Consider the following 14,981-nt stretch of genomic DNA (forward strand, 5'->3'; position numbering starts at 1 on the left):
TGTCCTAAAACCACACTGTTCCTCACCAATTACTCCCTCTGTTCCTCTCCTAATCCTCTCAATCAAGACCCTCCCATAAGCCTTCCCAACTACACTCAACAAGCTGATCCCTCTGAAACTACTACACTTACACTTGTCTCCCTTTCCCTTGTAAAGCGGAACGATACAGGCACTCCTCCAGTCCTCCGGCACTCTACCTTCTCTTAAACAAACATTAAATAACCTCGCCAGCCAGTCCACCATCACTGAACCTCTCTTTTTCAGACATTCTGCATGGCATCCATCCAACCCAGGTGCCTTGCCTGCTCTCATCACCTTAACAGCTGCTTTCACTTCATCTTTCCCTATTTCTCCTCCATTTCCTCACTCATCACTCTCATTTTCTTAGTGCTTCCCACTGCAACTACCTTTCCCTCCCTATCCTCCCACATTTAGCAACTCCTTGAAATACTCTGCCCACCTTCCTCTCACTGCCTTCTCTTCCATTATCATCTCTCCATCTGTACATTTTACTTTTTCTTCTCTACTTGATTCGTCTCCTCTTCCTCTTTTAATTTCTTTCCAAAACGTTTTAATTAATTTCAAAATTTTCTGTCATACTCTTACTCCATTTCACATCTGCTCTCCTCTTTGCTTCCTTTATCTTATGCTTAACTTCCCTTCTCTTTACTTTGTACCTCTCATACGATTCCCTCGTCCTAATTTGTAGCCAATCTATGAAAGCCTGCTTCTTCTCTTCTACACCCTTCTTTGCTTCCTCATCCCACCACTCACTACCCTTCCATTTCCTCCCGCCCTCCTTGTTCCACACACCATCTTTGCACACCTTATGACTCCCTCCTTGAACCATCCCCATTCCTCCTCCACTCCTAGTTCTACTCTATCCTTCACTCCCTCCCACTCCTCTCTCAGCTTCTTCTTATACTCCTTCTCCTTTTCTTTCTCATTTAAGCAGTTCACCTTAAGTACCTCCCTACCGTCTGCCCTTTTCCTTTTTCTCCATCTATTCTCTACTCTCAATTTACCTTCAACCAGAAAACGATATATTCCCCCACTCTCTCACCTTAGGACATGGACATCCTTAACAATATAGATTTAATATATCTAGACTTTGCAAAAGCTTTTGATACCGTCCCACACGAAAGACTACTTACTAAACTAGCTTTGCATGGAATAAGTGGTAGCCTATTAGGTTGGACCAGTAATTGGTTGAATGGTCGAAAACAGAGAGTTGTTTTAAATGGAAAAACTTCTGGATGGAAAAGTGTTGCAAGTGGAGTTCCTCAGGGTTCCGTTCTTGGGCCACTTCTATTCATAGTATATATAAATGATATAGACCATGGACTAAAATCTACTGTTTCCAAATTTGCTGATGATACAAAACTGTGCGGAGTGGCAAATGATCACTCAAACCAATTAGATATTCAGGAAGATTTAGATCAATTACAGCAATGGTCCGAAAAGTGGCTAATGAAATATAACACAAGTAAATGCAAGGTAATGCACATAGGTAAAAATAACAGTAAGTACGATTACAAGTTATTTGGAAATTCGTTAACAAAAGTGGATAGTGAAAAAGATCTCGGCGTAATTATCAGTAACGACCTCAAATCATCCAAGCAATGTATTTCAGCCTCTGAGAAAGCAAATAAGATTCTGGGACTGATTGCGCGATCTTTTGATTTCAAAAGTCCATCACTCATTAACAAGCTATATAAATCGTTAGTTCGTCCACATTTGGAATATGCTGTTTCCGTATGGTCATCGAATCTCATTAAAGACATTGACAGACTGGAAAAAGTACAACGGCGAGCCACAAAACTGATTCCAAATATCAAAAATAAATCATACGAAAATCGACTAAAGCACATGAATCTGTTTTCCCTAAAAAAGCGTAGACTCAGAGGTGACTTGATACAGGTCTTTAAGATTTTAAAGGGAATTGACAACATCAAAAGTGACCAAATTTTCACATTGAATGAGAATCAGACAAGAAACAATGGTCTCAAACTGTCCGGAAATAGATTCAATTTGGAAGTAGGTAGAAACAACTTTGCCAACCGTGTAGTTAATGAATGGAATAAACTTCCTGCACAGGTAGTACAATGTAGTTCAGTTCAAAGCTTTAAGAATCATTTAGATAAATACTTAAGTAAGATGCTGTAATGATTATAATTTATCTTATATTATTTGTTTTTGTTTTATCATTTGTCTGTCTGATTTTAATTTATTATTAGTTATATGTTAATTTATTATTTACTATTTACCTGTTTGTTTATCATTTTAACTATACCTATGCATTTATTTATGTATTTTATTTGTTATTTACATTATTATAGTTTTTATTTATTATTTTATTACTAATATGATTTTTTTTTTTTTTTTTTTGGCATCCGACCTAGATATGGATCAAAAGGTCTCCTGTCGGCATGCTCCGCCTTTGTTTGTAACTCTTCCTACCATACTCCTGGTCACCACTAAATAGTCCATTAACGCTCTATCTGCCACCCTTCCATCCACCACCCTCTCCCATGTGTACTTATGCTTGACTTTCTCCTTAAACACTGTATTTCCTATGATAATAATAATATTCCTTTACGCTACCGAATAGGGACACCACAGCGCTGAAAAAAAAAATATATATATATATATATAAATATATATATAAATATATATATATAATCACCTGACGACACAAAAACTAAAGGAAAAGTGCCACCCGGCACGGAAGGGGCTCAGGAACTAACGGCCATGCCGTCATGTAGAAGACAACGGAGCAACGAAGTCAGCATTACAGCAACAACATACAGTGGGAGCAGCATTGAATGCATCTTGGTGTGATCTTCGGAAAGACTGAATTTGTACTGTTTTGTAGTTTTGGTGTTGACATCATGGCCTGTCTGGAGACCCGTCGCCTTGTGTCTGGTGAGAATTGTTGCATGTAAAGTTGCCGTTGGTGTGTTGGAATGACTGGTTGTGAGTGAAGTTTGAAATCAAAGTAATCAGCTCGATATTAATTAGGTGCTAGCATATATATATATATATATATATATATATATATATATATATATATATATATATGTGTGTGTGTGTGTGTGTGTGTGTGTGTGTGTGTGTGTGTGTGAGAGAGAGAGAGAGAGAGAGAGAGAGAGAGAGACTGATCTACCGCACCTTTAATGGTCCGCCATCATGGAGAGGAATTGGACAGTCCTGAAAGTATTTTTGCGCTGACCGGGGATCAAACCCGTACTTTCCACGTTCTGAGGCAGGAACATTACCCACTGCTCCACGCGAGCATTTGAGAAAAAAAAAATCGTTACGATAACACAATTTATATATGTTTTCTTCTGGTTGATAATACTGTTTTATTCAAAGTAAGGTTGCACCTTGTGTAGGAGGGAACATTGAAGTAAATAACTCTATTATTAATTCAATCTATATTGCTAATCAATTCTAATTAACTCCCTTTGCATTGGTAACCTGTTGTAACCAATTCCATTCAAATTGCTACCTACTGTGATCAATTCACCAAGCTTCCAATCTATTCTGAAGGAATCTTGTGAAACGTATATGGACGACGCTTTTTCGGGCTAGAATAGGACTTTTAGGAACGACTGTATAGTCAGTGTAAAAATAAATGCCTATTGCAACTCAGACTGCACCTCTTTCTTATCTTATCATATGTACTCACGACGTCCATTGTTCCAGCCGTCAACACCCATGCAGTGACTACGTCGTTCATTTTTGTTTTCTTTGTTAATGATAATCGTCCGCAGGCTTTCTTATTTCAGGCGTGGCTTTTGTTTATTATCCGAGAGTTGACACCTTGACGTGGTGGAGAGGATTGAGAATCTTAATGACTACAAAAACTATGTCGATAGTGAAATCATCTCTGCAGGGTCACCCATATCGAACAGGTTTTGTAAGAAAGATCAGACAAAGAGCAGCTCACACGCACAGTCGCAGGACCCACTGCAAACTGGCACGTCCCTGATGGCGAACAGGGAAACTCCTCATAGATATATGGGGTACCGTCATAATGACGGCGTGGACCATTGGGCACCCTATAGATATAGGGCTTCACCGAATATAATGAATAAGGTGACACCAGAGAAATATCTCACCAGAAACCAGTTGGCACGGAGGTGAGATTACTGCCAACCCCCCCTTCATAGCCAATATGAATAGCACAACCAAAACAAAACCGGGCGTTCCTGTTGGATCATCGTCTCCTAAAGGTCCAACCGTATTGCTTCGTGTGCTTACGGGCAGTGCGCCACCGAATGTGAGTAAGCACTGCCCAAGCAGATCCAAGTCTTGGGCATTAAACAACATGAAGAAAATGAAGATATGTACTTACAGCGTAAGAAGTCTCTCAGAGGATTACAGGCTGGAGAATTTAATGGAAGAACTAGACAACATCAAGAGGGAAATCGTAGGACTGAGCGAAGTCCGAAGAGCGGAAGAAAAGCTGATACAATTACAAGATGGTCACCACCTGTTCTACTATAGAGGTAAGGACAAAGAAAGATCTAGCGGAGTATGATTCTTGATAAACCGAGAGGTTGCTGGTAACGTGGTCAAATTCAGTAGTTTGTCAGACAGGGTAGCTTGGATTGTGATTAGGTTGTGTAAAAGGTACACTCTAAAAATAGTTCAGGTTTATGCACCAACTTCACAGAGTTCAGACGATGAAATTGAGTCGTTCTATGATGATTTATGTCAGGTAATGGATCAAGAAAAAAGTAAGTACACGTTGGTAATAGGCGACTTTAATGCTAAAGTGGGGAAGAAGATGGGAGATGAGACGTGCATTGGGAAGTTAGGAGTAGGTGAAAGAAATGACAGGGGTGAGATGTTGCTAAATTTTGCAGAGAACTACAACATGAGAATAATGAACTCTTTCTTCCAAAAGCGTGTAGGTCGTAAATGGACGTGGAGAAGTCCAAAGGGAACAACAAAGAACGAAATAGACTTCATATTAGGAGACGAGAGCAAAAGCGTTAGCAATGTTACGGTGATAAATAAAATCAACATAGGTAGTGACCATAGAATGGTAGGTTGCACAGCTAAATTCAATTTCAGAGCCGAGAGAAATAAAGTAATTTTAAAAAAGAAAATAAGCCTTGCAAAGGTTAAGGATAATAATAAGAAAATTCAGTTAGAAATTAAAAATAGATTCGAAGCTCTAAGAACTAAGGAGGACAGCGTGGAAGATATTAATTTGAATTTAGTGAATATCATTAGGGAATCGGCAGAGAAAGTAGGAAGCACAAAAAACATTAGAGAAAACAAATACTCCAAAGCTACAAATGACCTAATTAAAAGAAGAACCATGCAGATTAAAAGCAGGAGAGACGAAATAGAAAGAGTAGAACTAAACAAGCTTATCAACAAAAGGCAGAGGTTAGAGAAAAGAAAGAGAACATGGATGAAATAGAGGAAGTTATTCGGAAAGGTAAAAGTATTAAAGTGACCGAGCGCAAACATGCTTTAGGAAGACAGCAAATGATATGTTTGAAAGATAGAAATGGAGAAACCATTAAATGCAGGGACAGAATGGTAAAAAGAGTAGAAGAATTTTACCAAGAGCTTTACTCGTCGAAGACCGTAGTTGAGTCAGTAAATTCATGTGTAGACGTTAGTAGTGTACCAGAGATTACAAAGAAGTAGAATTTGCTCTAAAAACTATGAAACGAGGAAAAGCACCTGGGGAAGATGGTATATCGATAGATCTATTGAAAGACGCAGGTAAATTAGTTCATATTAAATTAGCTGAGTTGTACACCCAGTGCTTACGTCAAGAAAGCGTTCCTGATGCGTGGTGCAATGCTATAGTGATTTTGCTTCATAAAAAAGGAGACCAGAAGGACCTTAGTAACTATCGACCGATTAGCTTGCTATCAAATGTATATAAAGTATTCTCCAAGATCCTTACAAATAGACTAAGTCAAGTTTTAGATGGAAACCAACCGAGAGAACAAGCAGGCTTTAGGAGCGGATATTCGACTCTAGACCACTTGCAGGCGATAAACCAACTAATCGAGAAAACGACAGAATACACCTTTGACTCGGTAGAACAAATAGCAACACTAAACTCGCTACGCAATCAGGGTACAAACGAACAGATCGTAAGAGTTTTAGAAAATATTTATGCGAAAGGTACCGCTATAATTCGACTACATAAAGATGCAGAAAAAATCAAGATCGAGAAAGGAGTACGGCAAGGCGATACAATTTCACCCAAATTATTTACAGTTTGTTTGAAAGATATTTTCAGAAGATTGAGTTGGGAAAAGAAAGGTTTAAAGATTAATGGCGAATATTTGAACCACCTAAGATTTGCGGATGACATTATTCTTATTTCAGAAAGAGCAGAAGACTTGCAAGATATGCTGAGTGATCTAAACAAGAAAATTCTCAAAGTAGATTTAAAAATTAATAAAAGTAAAACCAAAGTAATGTTCAACACGAAATTTCAAAGTAAAGAGATTGTAATTGATGGTGAGAGTCTTGAAGAAGTTGAGGAGTATAATTACTCGTATTTAGGGCAGATGGTGAAAGTGACGAAAGATCATAATAATGAAATAAAAAGACGCATTACAATTGGTTGGAAAGTGTTTGGTAAGTATAATAAAATCCTGAGAGGCTCTCTACCTTTATGTTTGAAACGTGAAGTTTACAATCAATGCATTCTGCCAGCAATAATCTACGGGTGTGAGACTTGGAAACTAACGAAGGCAATGGAAACAAAACTAAGGACAGCACAGAGGAGAATGGAGAGATCAGTGATGGGAATAACACTGAGAGACCGAAAGAGAGCAAGTTGGGTGAGAAAGCAGACTAGAGTGAAATATATTGTGGAAGCAGTAAAAGAGAGGAAGTGGAATTGGGCAGGTAAGTTAGTGCGAACGACTGATGAGCGATGGAGCAAGTGTGTTACTGAGTGGACGCCGCGAGATAGGAAGCGTGGAAGAGGGAGACCAGACAGAGGGTGGAGAGACGAGATCGAAAAGTTTGCAGGAGTGACGTGGCAGTGGACTCAGGATGGCTGATTTGATTGATTGATTTTGTTTATTATCTTATTGATGTATTTAGTAAAGTAAGGACTTAACATAATAATACAGGGGACTGCGAGAGACCATAAGGCCTACACTAGGTAATTCCATGTCCATTACCACCTGTCATCCCTTTCCATAGAGTTGTCTAACCGTATCTTAAATCAACTAATCGTTTCAGCGCTACATAGTTACTTGGTATATTCAATTCGTTGTCCAATTCTTGCCTATTCCCTTCTAAAATCTAAATTTGACCCATTTAAATCCATTACTGCGAGTCCTACCCTGTTGCCTTAATGTGATGACCTTGTTTGCATCACCTTTGTTAAAGCCTCTGATCCACTTGAACACCTCTATTTGATCACCTCAAACTCAGCGTCTTTCCTGAGAGTGTAGGTTAAGGTGACTTAGCCTCTCCTTGTAAGGTAAATTTCTGAGCCCATGTATCATTTTGGTGATGCTCCTCTGTATTAATTCTAGTGAATTGATGTACATTCGATAGGACTGTCCTGCACTTCTATTTGTAACCATCCTTGCAATGAAACCTAATGCTCTGTTGGTTTTATTCCTGGCGGTAATGCACTGTTTCCTCACTACCTCATCTAAGTCACAAATTATCATGCTAATATCGTCCTTGTTTTATTTCAAGTCTCTCGTTTAACTTATGGTGGTGACATACCAACAACTTGTCGAAAAAATAACGTATCAATATCATATGTCATATATAAGAATTTTAAATTGCAGCAATGGCTGGTGTTTTCTTTTTATTCCACACCATGACTCGCATACTGACTGCTGGGGGAAATCCTGTGGTTATCAATCAGTAGAAATATTATCGTGGTGACGTGGTAAGCAGCCTTGCTTAGGAAAACTGCATTTCAAGTAGTTTTTGTGTCTCATGCCCCTCACCACAAATTTGACTTATGCCGGTGCCCTGATGCTATACGAACGCGTTCGATTTCGTCTCTGCCTCCGACTTCCTATGTTCAGAGTTTGAGGCAAATTGTATCTGCGTGGTAACTCCCCCATTGATTCAGTAAGGCGAAAGCAGAACTAGCGTCATCATCTGTTTATGCAACTGTAAATATCAAACAAAGCGGGTGAGAGTGGTGCTTGTGTTCAGGGTTGCCGTTTCGTAGAATTTTGTACCAAAAACGTAGAAAAATAGCGGCATGTGGCAACTGCACAACAACATGAGGAAATTTTTTCTACATATCAGCGGGTTGTTCAAAACATTCAAAAACTCAAACTTTTGTTTAAAAATCATAGAAATATTTATCAAATAATGAATGATAATCAAAATATGACTTTTTTTTTTTGGTAATTGTGTTACTTATAAAATATTGTACCCCAAAAGATACGTTTTTACGGTGTAGAAAAAACTAGAACCAGCATTTTGTCAAAGTTTGACAAATATATCTTGCTATGAAAGTCTGCACACGCCCGAGAAAAATGTATGCCCCGGTATGGCAACACTCCCATTCTACACGGCAACCCTGCTTTTGTTTATATTGAACGAGTGCGTCATTCGGTTAAGAGTGAAAATAGAGCGACTGGAAAACGTGATTATTATTCGATTGGTGATTGATTACTAAGTGACAGCCACAGAACAAATGTTTTTGTGGTAAAACAAGCAACCAACTAGGTATGGCAGTGTGGACTGTGATGTTTTCTGTTGTGTCTTATTTCCTTCAGGTCTACAACTGAAGCAGAATAAATATAGCAAACTCAAAGTATAGAGGAGTATTATGATTTGACTGAAAACAAACGCCATTTTGATATTACCCGTCTTAACAGTCCCTCTATGATTTTACGTTTGTAATTCATAATTTCATTTCGTGTATATTTTCTAGTGAAATTGTGATACAAGATTGAATGTTAATACTGTATACGATTTCGTTGTAAATTGGTGCAGGCGACAGCGAGCGTCAGGGTGATAGGGCGGAGCAATGGTGAGAGATTGAAAATATATGTCGTATAGGAACGATAATGGGATTATTTTCAAAGTTACCCGTAATCTAGGAAGTACAATAAATGAAAAAGGACGCCTATGACAAGTTACAGATTTTTCTAAGTTGCTGAAACGAAAGGAAATTTAGAATAAGTGAGTCACGTGACCCCTGGTTTCAGATATGTGTGTGATAAGAGATGATAAGCTAACAGGAACTACAAGCGGATGCCTTTGTTTGAATATCAAATACGCCGAGCACATTAACCAGTTTTAATGGATCTGGATAATGCAGTCATGTTTGAACGGAAACGGATATAACTTGGTAAGAAGGGGCGTAAATCCTGCTACTCATAATGTTGAAATTGAAAAATGAATACAGCTGTTTTGCGCAGTGACAGCTATTCCATGATTGGATGCACTAATAAGAAAACACCGTCACATAAGATTTTTCATTATGATGAAAGATGTTTCATAAAATGTTTCGCAATGCATACACCAGTTATAAACGAAGTAGTCATGTTAATGGTGCAAGAAATGGTGCGACAACAAATAAATATAATATATACGTATGTACACAAATATATATATAACTTGAACCAAGGTCTATGTGACATTGCGTCCCAGTCTTTCCAATACGGTACCACAAGTCTTATAATTGAATAAAAAAAATACTTGGCGTTAGAGCATAACCCATAAACTTGGGATAACTGAAATTATCATAAAAATTGTGGTAGGGCCAGCAATAACCGAGACACATTAATTCATTTTTATATTTTCTTGCGCGTTCGATTCTGCCCGAAGTCACTAGCCATTGCAGCGGGACTTCGTCTGCCTGCAAGAATATAAGAATAACAATCTCGGAGAGATATCTTTATCCAGATCAAAGGCCGTTGTGATAAGCTGTGCCACTACCCTGTTATGCCACCTCCTTTTTCAATCTCATTTCTCGTTTGTTCTCCCTTTTTCTCTGGCACCTCCCAACCCCTACTCTCTCTTCCATGGCAAGGGTGCGTGGTTGGAAGGGATCACGTATTGGTTGTCACATCAGGTGATTTTACTAATTTTAGAAGAACATCTGTCCTAAGAAGATTGTCGCCAAGCGATTTTTTAACTGAGGAAGAAAATCCGTCATAGGAAGGTCATGAAAGATTTGAAAGTTGTCGGCTGATGCAGGCAGCATGACGCGCCCAAACCAACATGACTGACGATCAGTGACAGGAGCTTGGGACAAGAGTTCATGAGAAACCGTAGAGATAAGAACCTGATAAGAATTTCACAACTTCGCAAAGTCTTGCTCACCCAATCCCTTGGTTTTCTGAAACTATTTCACGATAATTACCATCATCACATAAAAAAAATGTTCGCGCCACGATGTGCGTCTTTTTAATAGGAACCTATGGAACATGCCGAAGACATGATTTATATTCACCCAATGCTATAGTGAATAACGCACACTAAACGGAGCTTGAATTCATCTTCATGAAAATATGTCACTTGGCTGGTCCAGTATTTCCCAGCATAATACAAATAGACAAGTAAAACATATATAGTAAATATGCAACTTCTATATCATGCGATACACACCAATTTTTAAATATGGAAAAGATAGACTTCAAAGAACTGATGTGATTAGGTGCTGGAATATCTATTTCCAGTGGAGCATCAACTATTTGTCTTGGTACTGGACAAGGTAACAGGGACCTCAGGTTTAGGCTAACTCCTGCTGATTTTTTTTTTTCTTGTGAGCCACTCTCCCTCCCAAACTACGCTCTCGCTATTGATTCTGTTCATTCATCTCTCCGCTTGGCCACACGCCTTTACTCTTTGAATATTCGGACTAATTTCCCATATCTCAAGAAATGCATGCTCCTACCACCTGCTTAAAACACACAACCTAAGAGCTCTGTTTGTTTCTATTACCTACCGTGAATCCATGCTCCCGCCTCGACAAATGGCGTGACCACAAGCTGGAGTCACATTGTTTACTAATTGGTACTAATCCGTCTCCCTGACAAATTTATTCAATACATTAAAGGGTCGCAGAAAATCATATATTGTATTATCTAATCTTGTGGTATTATGGATCACTTACCCTCTCACGTCATGCTTATATTTAGAGTTGACTGTCGTGAGGCAAGGGTGGAAATAAAGGAAATTGCATCAGCTAACTGACCCTCAAATACTCGAAATTATCGATCCGTCTAGCTCCGCAATTCTTTAAGGCAGTGGGTACACATACTTCACCCCACAATTATCACTTATACCATAGGTAATTTTTCTTTTATCTTATGAAGTTCCCATGTGGATCCGTATTATCAGTCACTTGATGTGAACGATTACATCTTCCTTTGCCTTCGATAATTCTCCTCGAAAAAAAAGATAATAGGCACAGTGATTATTTCACTTTTGTAAGATGATGTTCATTTGTCTTGAATATGGGCATTAACTCATTGAAATATAAATCTGTATTTGTGTCATGTGAAACCGTGGGTAGAGGGCAGTGCTCTCCCACAGAAGCTTACGAATGACGCAATCGCCTACTCTGAGGTTTCTGTGATAAACGTTGTACCAAGTCATTCTCATGAATTCAATTCATATTTTTAAGTTTTGCTTGTCTCCTGAAACCTAATGAAGACGTTTGCTTTATCTAAGGATTTATTGTATTTCAAAGAGTTAAATGTAAGATATTGTTAACAATGATATTTTGTTGTTTACATTAGATTAATATAAACACATACGAAGAATAAATTATCCATACGATACTCTGACATATATCCAAGTTACATCAGCTGTCGTCTGCTTTTCAACAACAAACACTGGAGAAGGACGTGGGTACGTATGTACTTTTATATAATATTTTTTCTAGTGGTTGTATACTTAAAGTGAATTGTGGAGAAAAAGACTGATCAATATATAAAGAAAACTGAAACAGATAAATTAAAGAACATCATAGGAAGTTTGTATATATCTTTGTTAATAAAGAAATAGTGATTTGTAATCGAATAAAAAAGAAAAACTCAGAATTTTGACTTCAGCCACGTTACCCAGGTGTTAATACCAAAATCTTTATCATTAGCTTCCTTAACCCATGCGTTTCTAAAAATCAGTCCGTATAGTTACACATTTATTGTGGATTGTGAGAAAACCGGTATTGGAATGGCTTTTAATTTTTATAATGAAACTGAGAAGGCCAATGTGAATGTTATCAGTGTGTACCTAAGACTAAGTAGAAATCGGTAATAGTTCATTGAGAAATAATGAAAACAATGATACAATTTCCTGATTGTTACACACACTGCAATGGTTGAATATGGGATGTACTTTCTTGGACAAAACATTTACCTAACCTTCCCTGACTGACCAGTTAAAGTATTTTTTAGTGTTTTTAAATCATTATGATTATCATATTAAACTTTAACTTTAAGGCACTAGTGAAGGCTCATCTGAAGTATGTACACTAAAGACAAAAGTTGCCATAGGCTGCTGTGTTAAACAGGTGGTGAACTTGGAAGGAATATGATTATGCATTAGAAATAAAGGTTAACACTTTTTTGTTTGAGGTCTCCTTCATCTGGGTAAAATTGCTTAGAAGTAGCCAGAATATAACTCTCAAGTCACCTATATCAGTGAGGGAGTTTATAGAGATTGTGTTTAATCTTGAGACTGCTGAAGGATTTGTTTGAATGGAACAAAACTGTGTCAAGAAATATTATCAGGTTTAACTATTTGTGTACAAAATTTTTTGAACAAAGTGACAATGGAGCCGACTAGAAGGAACAACATATTGGACCTCTTTTTTACCAATAATCAAGAGTCGGTCAGCAATTGCAGGTCAGAGAAAACAATCTTCTCTGACCACAATATAGTTTACATCAACACAACTTACACCAAAAGTAAGACACCGCAGGATTCCATGACTCCTCCGAACATGACACCTTTCGCCAGCTTCAACTTCTTCAGTCAAAAGGTAGACTGGGATCAATTACAACAAGACCTCAGGAAGATAGACTGGAAACTGGAACTGCAGGGATCTGATCCTAACACCACTCTCAACACACTATTGAGGATTCTGCTGGAGATGTGCACTGCTTATGTGCCAAGGAAAAGCAACAAAAAGGATCACAGATACTCCATCCCGCGAGACAGAAAAATCCTTATGCGAAAACGTGCCAACCTCAATCTAAAACTCATTAACAACACCAATGAGATCCAAAGGCTCATAATCTCCTCAAAAATAGAGGACATAGAGCAGAAAATTAAACACTCACACGAGGAGCAGAGAAGAACAGAGGAACACCAAGCTATAGAAAACATAAGGCACAACCCGAAATTCTTCTACAGCTACTGTAAGAAGTTCCTCAAAACCAAGTCACAGATTGGGCCCCTAGTGACAGAACAAGGCAATATAACAGATGCCCCAAAGGAAACCTGCCAGATACTGGCACACCAATATAACAGTGTGTTCAGCATACCTAGGACACAGAAGGAAATCCTTGATCCCACAACCTTCTTCAACCAGACGCCCAAGAACCTGAACCAGCTTACCAACATTCGAGTGACTGAACAGGACATCAAAAAGGCGATAAAGGAGCTTAGGAGTAACTCGGCAGCAGGACCAGACGGTGTACCAGCAATCCTACTCCTAAAATGCTGCGAGGTCTTGGCAGCTCCAATACATATGTTGTGGCTAGCCTCCTTTGACAAAGGAGAGATCCCGGCACTGCTCAAACAAGCCATCATAAGCCCAATATACAAAGGAGGAGACCGGACCTTGCCAAAAAATTATCGACCTGTCGCCCTTACATCACATATTGTCAAAGTAATTGAGAAATGTGTAAGGGACAAGCTGTTCACCTACCTTGAGGTAAATAACCTCATCAAAGAGAACCAACACGGCTTCAGGAAAGGTCGATCATGCCTTTCTAACCTACTGGCACACTATGACTGGCTACTTCGGAACCTGTCGGAGGGGAGAAATGTTGACGTAGTATTCCTAGACTTTGCTAAAGCCTTCGACAAGGTGGACCATGGTGTCCTCCTCCATAAGGCAAGAGATCTAGGAATCTCGGGGAAGCTAGGAGTCTGGCTCTTCAACTTTCTGACAGACCGTACACAAGCAGTCGCAGTCGATGGTGTGAAGTCAACCGAATCCAAGGTAATAAGCGGAGTACCACAAGGATCTGTGCTTGGCCCCCTCCTATTCCTTGTCCATATGAATGACATAAATAGTAGGGTGGACTCAACCCTCCTGTCTTTTGCCGACGACACCCACATCAGCCATGCTGTGCGAGAAAGTGGGGATGTGCAACATCTACAAGACGATCTCAACTCAGTTTATGCATGGGCCAACAACAGCAACATGCAATTCAATGATGAGAAGTTCGAGGTCTTGAGATATGGCACAAATCAAGGCATTAAAGACGACACTGAGCTGCACACGGAGAGAGGTATGAAAATCACACCAAAAGCCCATGTGAAAAGCCTGGGCATTCACTTAAGTGATGATGCCACTTTCCAACACCACATCATGCACTCAGTAAATAGAGCAAGAGGGATGGCCAGCTGGGTCCTAAGGACCTTCTCCTCAAGAGAGGTTCAAGTGATGCTTACCCTCTGGAAGTCGCTTATCCAACCGATACTGGACTATTGTAGCCAACTCTGGTCACCACACAAACGCGGAGACATCCAGATGCTTGAAGCTGTCCAACGGAACTACACCAGGTGCATCAAAGGGATGCAAGATCTCAACTATTGGGATCGCCTGGGAGCACTAGGCCTATACTCTCAACAGAGGAGGAGAGAAAGATACAGGGCCATTTACACATGGAAAATCCTTGAGGGACTTGTTCCGGACCCCACGCCCTCTACAATCAAGCCATACCACAGTATAAGGCATGGGCGTAAATGTGAGAGACAAACTCTCCCATCAAGAGCCCCGGTGAGGATTAAGACCCTACTGGCAACCAGCCTAG

At 39.2% G+C, this 14,981-nt stretch overlaps 1 protein-coding gene across 9 annotated transcripts in view; it reads left to right on the forward strand.

Moving 5' to 3' along the window:
• Positions 1 to 8,584: 8,584 nt before the first annotated feature.
• Positions 8,585 to 14,981, forward strand: part of LOC143040052 (85/88 kDa calcium-independent phospholipase A2-like) — a 32,346-nt gene continuing 25,949 nt past the window's right edge. For 6 of the 9 annotated variants that reach the window (XM_076210664.1, XM_076210659.1, XM_076210668.1 and 3 more), the window contains exon 1: positions 11,564 to 11,841. The gene's annotated coding sequence lies outside the window, so the exon portion shown is untranslated. Of the gene's footprint in view, positions 8,704 to 11,563; positions 11,842 to 14,981 lie in introns of those variants that run through there. The other 3 variants (XM_076210660.1, XM_076210663.1, XM_076210667.1) reach the window with 3 other exon arrangements.

Source organism: Oratosquilla oratoria, chromosome 27 (assembly GCF_046742065.1).
Source record: "Oratosquilla oratoria isolate Oo_2021 chromosome 27, ASM4674206v1, whole genome shotgun sequence".
In the NCBI taxonomy this organism is placed as follows: Eukaryota; Metazoa; Arthropoda; class Malacostraca; order Stomatopoda; family Squillidae; genus Oratosquilla; species Oratosquilla oratoria.